Source organism: Trichechus manatus, unplaced genomic scaffold (assembly GCF_000243295.1).
Source record: "Trichechus manatus latirostris isolate Lorelei unplaced genomic scaffold, TriManLat1.0 scaffold00219, whole genome shotgun sequence".
NCBI lineage: Eukaryota > Metazoa > Chordata > Mammalia > Sirenia > Trichechidae > Trichechus > Trichechus manatus.
This window is the reverse complement of record NW_004444155.1, coordinates 915,067-929,869: the sequence shown is the minus strand read 5'-3', so window position 1 is coordinate 929,869 and position 14,803 is coordinate 915,067. Positions and strand designations below refer to the sequence as shown.

Here is a 14,803-nt window from a genome sequence, read left to right as displayed (position 1 = left end):
CTTTGTAGATGACTTTTCTTTTATCCCTAACCGCTCTTAAAATTCTCTCTTTAGCTTTGGTTTTGGTAAGTTTGATTATAATGTCTTGGTGACTTTCTTTTGGGATCTACCTTATGTGAGGTTCGATAAGCATCTTGGATAGATATCTTTTCATCTTTCATGATGTCAGGGAAGTTTTCTGTCAACAAATCTTCAACAGTTTTCTCTGTATTTTCTGTTATCCCCGCCTGTTCTGGTACTCCCATCGCTTGTAGGTTATTTCTCTTGATAGAGTCCCACATGACTCTTAGAGTTTCTTCATTCTTTTCAATTCTTTTATCTGATTTTCCCTCAAATAAGTTGGCGTCAAGAGCTTTATCTTCAGTGTCACTAATTCTATCTTCTACCGCCTCAATTCATCTTCTATGACTTTATATTGAGTTGTCTAATTCTGAAATTTAATTGTTAAATCTTCTGGATTTCTGATTGTTGTCTCTCTGTGGATTCTTGCAGGCTATTAAATTTGTCATTATGTTCTTTAATAACTTTTTTAAGTTCTGCTACTACTTTGTATGTTCCCTGGCCGTGTCTACATTTTGTCAAATTTCCTTTCTAATTTCTAGGAGAGTTCTGTATATTAATCTTTTGTATTCTGTCTCTGGTAATTCCAAGAAATTCTCTTTCTCCAGAGAATTTATTTATTCTTTATTTTAGGAGCTTGCTGATACCATCATGGACTGCCTCTTTATGTGATTTGATATTGACTGTTGTCTCCGAGCCATTAATAAGTTATTATAATTTTATATTTGTTTAGTGAGTTCTAGCTTCTCGTTTTGTTTTGACATGCCCCAGTAGGCTCTTCGTGTGCGCTAGTTTGATTATTGACACCTTTGAAACTCTAACGTCCTGTCACCAGGTAGTTAGTTCTGTAATTAAGTATGTGCCCACAGGAGTCTGTTAAATTTTCCTGTATGGGTTCAGCTCAGGTGCCAGGCAGTCAGTCACCAAGTGTGTGGTACAGGCTCTCACCTAAAATCCTAGAGAGGTGTGGGTGATTGGTGCAGGCACTGGACTCTGGCTGTGGTAGGGGATCATGCGCTGAGCCAGGCAGGGGGCTGATGGCTGCCCCTGAAAGTCTGAAAGGAAAACATGTCCCTATTCTCTAGGGTGAGTAAGTAGATGAGTTTTGTGGGCAGACTATGAGCACCCCACTCTGTTGGCTGTAAAGAGTCGAGGGCACCAATTTTTCTTGAACTCCGGTAGCAGGAGACTAGGAGGTTTAGGTGACACCACCAGTCCTCAAGCACCTGTTGCGGATCCATGAAAGTGCCTACTTAAGGGGCAGAGCTATTTCGAGGGTCACAAATCTGCCACTTCACAGCTGAAACAGTTGAAGTTGAACTTCAGATGTTTGCCCTGTTGTAGTGTGGTAATGAGGGCTAAAGATGTTGAGATGGATCCCAAAAACCTACACAGGGGTGTAAGGCACTCAAGAGTCTGTGGACCCCTTATCTAGCAAAGGAGCTGTGCCAACCCTGTTTTCCTGGCTTAGGGGAGCTAGTAGCTTATTTGTTCCCTCTCCAAGGCCAGGAGAATGGGTCAGGGCACTTTTTGGGATCTACTTCCGGCCCAGCGGACTCCTGGTGCAGAGCGCGGAGGGAGGAGGTAAAAGGGAGAGAGGTTTTCCTCAAATGGGATTTTTTTTTTTTTTTTTTTTTTAATCCCTGCAAAAGGTCGCACACATGTACTTATCTTTAGCCACTTGGGAGCTGCTTTTCACTGGTTTGGAGCATCCAAGAAGAATCTGTGCTGCCGGACCTCTCTCGACGTGGAAGCTGCTTTCCGAGTGCGCACACAGCTGTTTGCCTGCTTCCCTGCAGACCTGGCGCAGCTGAAGAGTTGTCGTCCTGCCGCCACTGCTCTGGCGTTGCTGGCTTCTGCCGAACCGACTCCCTCTCCACCTGCCATGCAGTCCGATTCCTCAACTTTGCCTTGTTCAGGGCTCCTAGATATTCATATATAATCAAATCACTTGTTTGTCCAGGTCTTTGTTGTAAGAGGGATATAGGAAGCGTCTGACTACATTGCCATCTTGGCTCCGCCCCCTAAAAACAATTCTTATGTGGGGAAGTCACTGAATAGAGTAGATGAAATTCTCATTTCTAAAATTCTGTGTGACAGGTTTCATATAGCTCTTTTTTGTGGTTTACATGACAGTAAAACTCAATTTGGTCAGTTGCTAAGATAATATAGGCCAAGTATGTAGTCTTGGTATATGGACTTGATCCAATTACAGAACCTAAGGAATTCAGGCCCAGAGATATTAAATGACTTGCCCCCTGTGCTAACAGACTTCCTAACTTATAGCACATTATCTCAGTTCACTGGCTAGTTTCTGATAATCATAACCATTGGGGGGTTACATTCAAGGGCTTCTTCTTAGCTAGCTGTTGGTTGTAGAGGTGAAAATATTAGGTCATTTGGTGATCTGGCTTAAAGAGTAAGAATGTATGTATTCCAGAGTTAATAGTTTTTTCAGAAGTAAAGAAATGTCATGGATTGAATTCTGTCCCCCCAAAATGTGTCAGTTTGGCTAGGCCATGATTCCTAGTATGGTGTGATTGTCTACCATTTTGTCACTGATATGATTTTTCTATGTGTTGTAAATCCTACCTCTATGATGTTAGTGAGGCAGGTTTAGAGGCAGTTATGTTAATGAGGCAGGACTCAATCTACAAGATTAGGTTGTGTCTTAAGTCAGTCTCTTTTGAGATATAAAAGAGAGAAGCGAGCCGAGAGACGGGGACCTCATGCCACCAAGAATGCAGAACCAGGAGGGGAGCGCATCCTTTGGACCTGAGGTCACTGCTGAGGAGCTCTTAGGGCAGGGGAAGATTGATGACAAGGACCTTCCCCCAGAGCTGACAGAGAAAATCTTTCCCTGGAGCTGCTACTGTGAATTTGGACTTCTAGTCTGCTAAAGTGTGAGAGAAAAAGCTTCTGTTTGTTAAAGCCATCCACTTGTGGTATTTCTGTTACGGCAGCACCAGATAACTAAGACAGACTTTGGTGCCGGGAGTAGAGTGCTGCTCTTACAGATACCTAAAATGTGGAAACTGTTTTGAAATGGTGAATGGATAGAGGCTGGAAGGGTTTTGAAGTGTCTCTAATAGTGAAAGCCTAGATTACCTTGACGAGACTGTTGGCGGAGTTATAGACATCAGAACAATTCTGGTGAGGGCTCAGAAGGAAATGAGGAGAGCTGTTACACTGGAGGCAGTGCAGATGGCAAGAATCAGCAGCAGAGAAATAGCAGCAGCAGAACCAGGAGCTGACCCACAGAGCGAGAGAACAGAGTGCCTTTGCACAGGATGCTTCCTGGTGGAGTAGGGTGCTTCCAGGCATTTATCGGTGGAGCTAGGTTTGCTGACCCAAAGGGCAAGAGAGCTGAGTGCCTTCCAGCTGAAGGTTACTGGCAGAGTGGGGTGCATCCAGGCATTTATCGATGGAACTAAAGAGCTTTGGAACACTTGCCCCAGCAGGGCAGATGCATGCGGTGAGGCCCAAGGAGCCAAGAGGCCAAGGAGCACAGGAAGCAGAGCTGCCTCAGTCTCAAAGGGTAAGGCCACGACCTCTGGGGTCTCAAAGGGTGGAGTTGCCACTCAGATGGACTAGGAGAATGGGGACCTCACTCATACCACCAAGAAAGCAGCACTGGGAACAGAGCATGTCCTTTGGACCCAAAGTTTATGCGAGGAGAAGCTGCTAGACAAGGGGAAGATTGATGACAAGGACCTTCCCCCAGAGCCAACAGAGAGAGAAAGCCTTCCCCTGGAGCTGGTACCCTGAATTTGGACTTCTAGCTTCCTAGACGGTGTGAGAATAAACTTCTCTTTGTTAAAGCCATCTACTGTGGTATTTCTGCAGCACTAGATAACTAAGACAATAAAATGTACTGACCCAACCTTTGAGTCACTTTCTCAGTCTTTCAGTAGTACTATTATTTATGTTTGTCTTTTTAAAAAATCTCAGTTCACATTTTGATGTTGATTCATTTTAGAATCTTTAACTATTTCCATACATGTCTTCAGAAAACTGCCCCTATTTTCTGCTTTAAGTCTATTTTAATGGTAGCTAACATTTATGGAACACCTACTCTGTCAGGCTCTGTTCAGTAATTTTCTGCATCACTCATTTAATTCCCACGATAGCACTGTGAGGGCACCTTATCATCTGTCTTTGACAGAAACAGATGCGCAAGGTGAGATGTTAACGCTGCCCAGGGCCATGTAGGGGAAGTAAACTGAGACCCAAAGGAAGATGACGATTTATAAAACAGGATTAGCTGAACTTGTTATTGAGCCAAGAAACAAACAACCCCCCCACCCCAAAAAAAAAGAAAAGAAAAAGTAAAACCTGCATGCAGATAGCCCACAAGAGACTTCAAAGCTATAGTGGATTTTCATTTCTGTGTATATGGAAATAAAACTACAGTTGTTACACATCCTACTTTTAGTGACCTGTCAGCAGTTACTCAACTTGCCTCAGTAGTTAACGTTAAGCTTATTCTGCTGTCCTGTTTTCCACAATTCTTTGTCAAGCTTACTCTGACATTTTGTTCTCATAATTCTTTATTTGTACTTCCTACAGTTGCCCTTAACAGTGTATCTATTACATATGATTAGTCATATTCTTCAACATGCTTCTGTAAGATTAGACACAGTGCTTGCTAGTAAGTGGTAGAGCCAGAAGTTGAACTTGAATTTCTTTGCCTGGCCTCTTGGAACTTCGGGCTGTTTACTTTGGGTCCAGGATGAAACACTTTAGGATCTTTTTTACATGGTGCTGCTGTTTTTCAGCAATATAATTCAGTCAGATTGTCCATAATCCTACCGGTTTTACCATACATACCTGAGACCCGAGGTCTGTATGTACAAGGTGACTGACTTACCTATTGGTTTAGGCTTTTGGGAGCATGTGATGGGTGGGTATAAAAGAATCATGTGTCCTGCCTATCAGCAGACTTTCACTAACGGGGAGGACTTGATTAAAAAAATGTGCTAAATACAAATATTAAGCAGCTGAATGCAAAACACCCTTAAAGCATTGAGGGTCTGACTAGTTTCAATGATCTTATACTTTTAGTAACATTAGAAATCAATCCAGAGAATGGAAAAATTGGAAGTATAAGATGATATACAATTGGCAAACTTATGGAGAGCAGGCCAGAGTATATATCAAAAGTCCTGAAAATATTCCTCGATTTGACTTAGCAATTTTGCTTTTAGGAAAATTGTGTTTACGTGGATATTTATAAACCCATTGCTTTTGAGTCAATTCCAACTCATAGCAGCCCTATAGGACAGAGTAGAACTGCTCCATAGGACTTCCACAGAGCAGCTGGTGGATTTGAACTGCCAACCATTTGGTTAGCAGCTGAGCTCTTAACCACTGCGCCACCAGGGCTCTAGGATGTTTATATTGGCATTTATTTGTAGTAGCGACAACAACAAAAGTTCTGGGAGGTAAGCCCTAAATGTGAAATAGTATGAGATTGGTATACAGCTAGTTTCTATCCATACAGTGAATGCTTTGTGGCCATTATGAATGATGTAGTAGGAAAATAACTCATAGTGAATTATATATATATTTACCACAATTAAAAAACATTTCCCAGCCCCCCAAAAAAATTCATAGTGAGCATTTTATAAAACAGCATGAGCCCATTAAATAATACACGTGCACGGACACACACACACACACACACACATGGATATACATACATATATGGGAAAAATTTCTGAGTGACAAATGATAAATTTCCTGATATTGAGATTATAGATTTTGTAAAAAAAAAATAGTTCCTTTCAGTTTGTCTTTTATTTTTAGATTTTTCTCTAATGAACATATATAAGTAGTAGAAGTAACCCATGTAATTTTTTGTAATTACACTTGTGTATTTTACAAAAGTTAAAGACAATCAAATTTGGCCTACCTCTCCTAACAAGGTAAGTTGAATTGTAACAGTTACTAATTTAAATCCCTCAGAATAGCTCATTCAGGAGCAAATGGACTAAAGCTAGTTATGACTTCCATGGATGACACTGATGTCTTCATGCACTGAGTCAGGGCTTTGGAGAATATTGAGATATCTCACCATTTGAAAAGGAAAGGAAATATAACAATATTCATGAGCCATAAAAATCATTACAAGGTAACGAGCCAATACTTATGACCCAAGGGCTTTAGATTTAATGTTATTTATTTGAAAGGTTCCATTCAGGCAAGCCGGTAAGAACTTACATGAATAGATAACAGACTAGATGAGAATTTCTGGCTTCGTCTGCTCTCAGAAAAATATTAAAACAATATCAAATGGCAAATCTGACATTATTTTTAATAAAATCAAATATGCTTTTTTCCTTAGGAGTTCGACATATATAAGGGAAAGGGCAAATGAGTTTATATTTCCTTAACCATACGCTAATATAATGTTGTTAGGTGCCGTTGAGTCGATTCCAACTCATAGCAACCCCACGTACAACAGAACGAAACACTGCCCAGTCCTGCGCCATCCTCAGAATCGTTGCTATGTTTGAGCCCATTGTTGCAGCCAATGTGTCAGTCCATCTCATTGAGGGTCTTCTTTTTCGCTGACCCTCTATTTTACCAGGCATAATGTCCTCCAGGGACCGGTCCCTCCTGACAACATGTCCAAAGTATGTGAGATGAAATTTTGCCCTGCTTGCTTCTAATGAGCCTTCTGGCTATACTTCTTCCAAGACAGATTTGTTTGTTCTTCTGGTAGTGCATGATATATTCAGCGCCTGACCAAAGCCATGATGTTTTCAGTCGCCTCATATGCATGTGAAAGCTGGACAATTAATGAGGAAGACCAAAGAAGAATTGATGCCTTTGAACTATGGTGTTGGCAAAAAATATAATAGTAGAGTATTAAAAATTAGTTTTGGGGAATGATTAATCCACTTTCTCTAAAACTCACCTTTCAGAGGCCAAAGGTCAGTATTCAGAATCTTACCTTTGACTAGAGGGGCTATGCTTTATTATTCTCCGTCACTGGCTCTTGTGGACAGGGCTCACACTGCCAGTCAGAAGCACAAACACCACATTTGCAGTTTGGTGAGAGCAGAATATCCAGGTTCAGCACTTACTCTATGCTGGAATCATCTATATCAAATCCCTGTTAATTACAGGGATTATTATAGTAATAATAGTGTTTATTCTATATGTAGATGAGGAAAACAAGTCTGTAAGGAGGCGTTACCTGCCTGGGATCTCTGTAGCACATATTCTTAGTTGTTCACCATCACATATGTTTACTCCCCTTCCTAACAGGATTTCAGTTTTGGTTAACTGTTCCCCCTCCTCCGTGGAGTCATCTGTGCTTTGCAGATGGTGGGCCCTGGCCCCAGTCCTAAGGTTGTTACAATAGGGGTCTAAACTTGGGATTCTCAACCTTGGCTTCATCTTGGAATCATCTGGGAAATTAAAAAAAAAATACTGATGACTTGGGCCCACCTCCAGAGATTCTCTCTCTCTCTTTTGGCCTGGGGTATGAACATCAGATTATTGATAGCTCGCAGGTGACTCTAAAGCACAGCCAATGTTGAAAACCACTGGTCTGAATAAATAATGGAGGTGCCATTCGTCTTGCCAGTAACTAGTTTAGGCTTGAAATATGAAGACATGTCCCCTGGGTCACATCTTTTCAGAAAAATGAGGAAGAAGTTTGAAGTTGCCATGTCTGAATATAACACCTAGAACTGCTGCAGCTGTCCTGTGACCTCAAGGGGGAACTAGCTAACCTGTTGAGGATGACAGAGAAGAATGTTGAGAAGAATTGAGGTCTTTAATAATAATGAAGCCACGGAATTAACCAACCTTAGGAGATGCCTGATTTTCAGATTTCATGTCATGTGAAATAACACATTTTGCTTACTTTTAAACCATTTTGATTTGAGTTTTCTGTTAACCTGCAGCCAAAGGCAAGCTAACCAATGTGGGCCAAGAGTCAAACCTAAATTTATATATCCAAAGCCTAGAGCTCTTCACCAAAGACTGCTTTCACTGTATTCTGCTCCTACAGAGATCACACTTTATGAAACAGGTGTAGGAAAAGAGGAGAAGCAAAAACCCATCAGGGATATTTTCACAACATGGAGCAGAAAACTGGGCAGGGATAGACATGTTTAAAAGGGCTAAAGGAAAAGGGAAGAATGTGTGTGTGTTGGGTAGGGAGGAATAAGATGCCCAACTCACCTAAAACTGTGAAGTGCTATTGATTCCTTTGAAAATCTTCAATAATCATTCACATCATTTGAAAATAAAGTGAGCCGAAACAGACTTCTTTTAGTTACTATATGTCATTAATTCTAAAGTACACATTTGTTTTCACATTTAACATCTCTGAAATTGGAATGTATTTTACAGTTAATAAAATACCACATCTTAATTGGCAGGTTATTTTTTTTTTCTTAGTGATGCATAAAAATAGTGAACCTTATTAAGTCATTGATATATTTAGATTTGATTGGATGTAATTTTTAACTGAAGTTATACATGCATACAGTCAAAACTTTACTTGAAATAAAATTTGTGAAATTATGGTACAATGAGTTTTCTCTTATCTAGCCTTTCTGGCCCTGGGTTTGTAATTCTCCCAAAATGATTGGTTGGGCCACAATCATTCATGGGATTGGTTGGTTTACTATCCTCATAAGCAGCTTATTAGTCAGTTTACTGTCTGCATAAGAGGCTTACAAATCCACCCACTAGGATTGGTCTGTTTGTAATCTGCCTAAGGAATTAGTTGGTTTATGGAAGCCATGCCCAGAAATTGACAAGGAGTGTTGCTATATAAGCTGCCAGTCTCACAGAGGTTCTTGGAGCTTCCTGATAGAGGAGAGCCAGGAGAGGAGTACTACTTTGTACATGAGCCCTCTGCTGAGAACCTCCTAGAAGTGCTATGATACAGGTCAAGGGATGTAATACTGAGCTAGTAACGTTCTACCTTTTGTTTGGAGTATTTAGTCCATTTACAGTTAAGGTAATTACTGATAAGGTAGACTATATATCTATCATTTTGTTATTTATTTTCTGGGCATCTTATGTCTTTTCTGTCCCTCTCTTCCTCCATTAATGCCTTTTTTGTGTGTTAAATAGATATTTTTTAATCTGTCATTTTAATTCCTTTGATGTTCCTTTTACTATATGTTTTTGAGTTATTTCATTGTGGTTGCCTTGGGGATTACAGTTAACTTAAAATGATCTAGTTCAGATTAATAGCAACTTAATTTCAATAGTAGACTAAAACCTTGTTCCAATATACTTTTATTCCTGCTTCCCTCTGTACTATTGTCATACAGATTAAGCACATCAGTGCAGTTTTATAATTATTGTTTTATGTGATTGTATTTCAAATCAGGAGGAAAAAAAAGTCTCAAACAGAAAAATACTTTTATGCTACCTATATATTACCTATGTAGTTACCTTTTCCAGTGTCCTTTCTTTCTTTTTGTGAGAATCAAGTTACTTTGTAGTGTCCTTTCATTTCAGCCTGAAGGATTCTTTTCAATATTTCTTGTAGAGTAGGTGTGATAACAATGAATTTTCTCAGTTCTTCTGTATCTGGGAATATGTAAATTCCTCCTTTATAAACGAAGGGTAGTTTTTCTGGGTGTAGAATTCCTGGTTGCTGGTCTTTTTCTTTCAGCACTTTAATATGTCATTCCACTGCCTTCTAGCATCCAGGATTTCTGATGAAAAGTCTAATGAACATCCTTTGTGCTTTATGACTTAACTTTTCTCTTGTTGCTTTAAAACATCTTTACTTTGCAGGCATCTAAGAAGCAACTATTGGTCTCTTCCCGCCCGGAACAAAGGAGAGTGAAGAAAACCAAAGACTCAAGGAAACAATTAGTCCAAAGCACTGATGGCCCACATGAACCACAGTTTCCTTTAACCTGAGACCAGAAGAATTAGATGGTGCCCAGCTACCAATACTGACCACTCTGACCGAGATCATTGTAGAAGGTCCTGGGTAAAATGGGTAAAAGATGTGTAACAAAATTCAATTCAAGAAGAAAGACCAGACTTACTGGTAGGAAAGAGACTGGAGGAACCCCCGAGACTATTGCCCTGAGACAACCTTCTAACTTAAAACTACAGACACTCCTGGAGGCCACCTTTCAGCCAAGTAATAGACAGGGCTATAAAATAAACAATATGTGAAGAATGTGTTTCTTTGAACGGTCAACTATATGAGACCAAAAGGGTAACATTTGCCTAAAACCAGAGATGAGAAGACAAAGACAGGGAAACTGGACTAATGGAAATGGGGAACCTGGGGAGGAAATGAGGAAAGTGCTGACACATTGTAGGGATTGCAACCAAGATCATGAAGCAATTTGTGTAAGAATCATTGTTTGCAAAATTAATTTGCTGTGTCAACTTTCACCTAAAGCACAATACAGTGTAAAAGTCTGTACTTTGGCTTTCAAAAGTTTGACTGTGATGTGTCTAGGTGTGAATTTCGAGTTTATCCTACTTGGAGTTCTTTGAGCTTCTTGGATGTGCATATTGTTTTTCATCAAATTTGGGAAGTTTTCAACCATTACTTCTTAAAACATTTCTACCCTTTATCTCCTCTTCTGGAACTCCTGTTATGCATATGTTGGTATGGTTGATGGTGGCCCCACTGGTCTCTGCGGCTCTGTTCGCTTTTCTTTTTCTTTCTTCTTTTTTTTTTTTTGGTTGTTGTTATCGTACCTCAAACTGGATAATCTCAATTGACCTATGTCATGGTTTGAATTATGTCCACCCAAAAATGTGTATATCAGTTTGGCTGGGCTATGATTCCTGGTACTGTGTGATTTTCCTATATGTTGTAAACCTGCCTCTATGATGTTAATGAGGGAGGATGGGTGGCAGTTGTGTTAGTAAGGCAGGACCTGATCTACAAGACTGGATTGTGTCCTGAGGCAATCTCTTGAGATATAAAAGACAGAAGTGAGCAGTGAGACAGGGGGACCTCATACCATCAAGAAAGCAGTGCCGGGAGCAGAGCACGTCCTTTGGACCGGGGTCCCTGCGCAGAGACACTCCTAGTCCGGGGGAACACTGATGAGAAGGCCGAGAGAGAGAAAGCCTTCCCCTGGAGCTGACGCCCTGAATTTGGACTTTTAGCCTACTTTGACTGTGAGGAAATAAATTTCTCTTTGTTAAAACCATCCACTTGTGGCATTTCTGTTATAGCAGCACTAGATAACTAAGACAACCTATATTCAGGTTAGCTGATTCTGTCGTCTGCTTGTTCATACCTGCTGTTGAGCCTCTAGTGAAATTTTCATTTCAGTTATTGCCCTTTTCAACTCCAGTCTTTTTATTTGGTTCTTTTAAATAATTTTTCTCTTTATTGATATTCTCTGGTGAGATAACATTCTTATACTTTCCTTTGGTGATTATTTAGACATGGTTTCCTTTATTTCTTTGAACATATTTTTAGTACCTGATTTAAAGTCTCTATTAAGTCCAACAGCTGAGCTTTCTTAGGGACAGTTTCATTAACTACTTATTTTTTCTGTGTATGTACCACCCTTTTCTGTTTCTTTGCATGTTTATAATTTTTTTTTCATTGAAAACTGCACATTTTGAGCAATATAAAATGTGTCAACTCTGGAAGTCAGATTATCTTCCCCCGGGGTTTGTTATTGTTGCTGTTTTGTTGTCATTGTTGTTTGTTTAGTGATTTTTGTGGACTAATTCTGTACAGTCTGTATTCTTTATTATGTACAGCTATTGAAGTCTGTGCTGTTATCTTACTGTTGAGTTGAGCAAAGGAGTCCTGGTGCCATGGTGGTTGAAGTGATAGGCTGCTAACCGGAAGGTCGGCATTCGAACCCAGCAGCCACTCCATGGAAAAAAATGTGGCAGTCTGCTTCCATAAAGATTATAGCCTTGGAAACCCTATGGGACAGTTCTGCTCTATACTGTACAGTTTGCTATGAGTCAGAATCGACTTGATGACAATGGGTAATGATTGAACAGATATTTTCTTAAATTCTTTGAACATATGAGTCTCCCAGATTTTGCTCGGGACTTTATGTGTGTTACAACCCACCTTCAATATTCTGGCAGGCAGTTTACATCTCTACCTTATGCTTCCCTTCCTGCTTGAGAAGAGTCTCAATATAGCCAGAGATGACAGCCTAGGGCCTTCTCAGATCTTTCCTGGGCGCACGCACCACCCTGGGCATGCACGCAACCCTGAGCACATGTATGGTCTTCCAGATTTCCTGTCACGTGTTGGAACTTTTCAGAGCCCCAAATGGACATCTCATTGCCCAGTTTTTCCTTTTTTAAAAAAATTTCTCATACAAGAATTTATTCACATATTGTTTTGTGACGTTGATTGCAATCCCTTGAATGTGACAGCACACTCTCCCTTTCCACCTTGGGTTCCCTATGTTCATTCAACCAGTGCCTGTCTCTTCCTGCCTTCTCAACCTGCCTCCAGACAGGAGCCGCCCATTTGGCCTCGTGTATCTGATTGAACTAAGAAGCATACACCTCACATGTACTATTTTTTGTTTTATAGTCTTGTCTAATCTTTGTCTGAAGAGTGGGCTTTGGGAATGATTTCAGTTCTGCATTAACAGAGTGTCCAGGGGCCACAGTTTCAGGTGTTCCTCCAGTCTCTGTCACACCAGTAAGTCTGGTCTTTTCATGTGAACTTGAGTTCTGTTCCGCACTTTTCTCCTGCTCCGTCTGGGACTCTGTTGTGTTCCCTGTCAGGGCGGTCATTGGTGGTAGCTGGTACCATCTAGTTTTTCTGGTCTCAGGCTGGTAGAGTCTCTGGTTTGTGTGAACCTTTAGTCTCTTGGGCTGATGTTTTCCTTGTGTCTTTGGTTTTCTTCATTCTCCTTTGCTCCAAGTGGGTTGGGACCAATTGGTGCATCTTAGAGGGCCACTTGCAAGTTTTTAAGATGCGGACACTACTCACCAAGTGGGATGCAGAACATTTTCTTGAACTTCGCTATGCCAGTTGACCTAGATGTCCCCTGAAACCATAGTCCCCAGGCCCCAGCTACTCTGTCCCTCAAAGTGTTTGGATGTATTCAGGAAATTTCTTAGCTTTTGCGTTGGTCCAGTTGTGCTGACTTCCCATGTATTGTGTGTTGTCCTTCCCTTCACCTAAGATGATTCTTGTCTACTGTCTAGTTAGTGAACTCCCATCCCCCTCCTTCACCACCCTTGTAACCATCAAAGAATGCTTCTGTGTTTATATTTAAGTCTTTGATCCATTTTGAGTTAGTTTTTGTGCATGGTATGAGGTATAGGTTTTGTTTCAGTGTTTTTGCAGATAGATATCCAGTTATGCCAGCACCATTTGTTAAAGAGACTGTCTTTTCCCCATTTAATGGACTTTGGGCCTTTGTCAAATATCAGCTGCTCATAGGTGGATGAATTTATGTCTGGATTCTCAATTCTGTTCCATTGGTCTATGTATCTGTTGTTGTACCAGTACCAGGCTGTTTTGACTACTGTGGCAGTATAATAGGTTCTAAAATCAGGTAGTGTGAGGCCTCCCACTTTGTTCTTCTTCTTCAGTAATGCTTCACTTATCTGGGACCTCTTCCCGTCCCGCATGAAGTTGGTGATTTGTTTCTCCATCTCATTAAAAAATGCCAGTGGAATTTGGATTGGGATTGCATTTTATCTGCAGATCTCTTTGGGTAGAACTGACATTTTCACTATATTGAGTCTTCCTATCCATGAGCAAGGTATGTTTTTCCACTTATGTAAGTCTTTTGGTTCCTTGTAGTACTGTCTTGTAGTTTTCTTTGTATAGGTCTTTTATGTCTCTGGTTAGGTTTATTCCTAAGTACCTTATCTTCTTGGGGGCTATTGTAAATGATATTGATTTGGTTATTTCCTCTTGGAAGTTCTCTTTGTTGGTGTAGAGGAATCCAACTAATTTTTGTATGTTTATCTTATATTCTGATACTTTGCTGAAATCTTGTATTAGTTCCAGTAGTTTTCTTGTGAATTCTTTGGGGTTTTCTGTGTATAAGGTCATATCATCTGCAAATAGGGATACTTTTATTTCTTCCTTACCAATTTGGATGCCCTTTATTTCTTTGTATTGCCTTATTTTGGCTACGACCTTTAGCACAATGTTGAATAAGAGTGGTGATAAAGAGCATCCTTGTCTGGTTCCCATTCTCAAGGGGAATGTTTTCAGACTCTCCATTTAGAATGATGTTGGCTGTTGGCTTTGTACAAATGCCCTTAATTATGTTCAGGAATTTCCTTTCTATTCCTATTTTGCGGAGAGTTTTTATCATGAATGGATGTTGGACGCTGTCAAATGCCTTTTCTGCAATGATTGTTAAGATCATGTGGTTCTTATATTAATCTGATGGATTACATTGATTGCTTTTCTAATGTTGAACCATCACTGCATACCTAGTGTGAATCACTTGGTCATGATGAATTATTTTTTTGATATGCTGTTGATTTCTATTGGCTAGAATTTTGTTGAGCATTTTTACATCCATGTTCATGAGGGATATTGGTCTGTTTTTTTTTTTTTTTGTGGTATCTTTACCTGATTTTGGTATCAGGGTTATGCTGGGTTCATAGAATGAGTTTGGCAGTATTCCTTCCTTTTCTATTCTCTGAAATGCCTTTAATAGTACTGGTGTTAACTCTTCTCTGAAAGTTTGGTAGAATTCTCCAGTGAAGCTGTCCAGGCCAGGGCTTTTTTTTTGTTGGGAGTTTTCTTATTACCTATTCAATCTCT

At 40.2% G+C, this 14,803-nt stretch overlaps 1 protein-coding gene across 4 annotated transcripts in view; it reads left to right on the top strand.

The window, feature by feature from the left end:
- Nucleotides 1-14,803, top strand: part of ZC3H8 (zinc finger CCCH-type containing 8) — a 76,248-nt gene that overhangs the window by 45,630 nt on the left and 15,815 nt on the right. For 2 of the 4 annotated variants that reach the window (XM_023742808.1, XM_023742804.1), the window contains exon 9: nucleotides 9,838-9,896. The exons of the other annotated variants lie outside the window; for them this stretch is intronic. The gene's annotated coding sequence lies outside the window, so the exon portion shown is untranslated. Of the gene's footprint in view, nucleotides 1-9,837; nucleotides 9,897-14,803 lie in introns of those variants that run through there. 4 annotated transcript variants of the gene reach the window in all.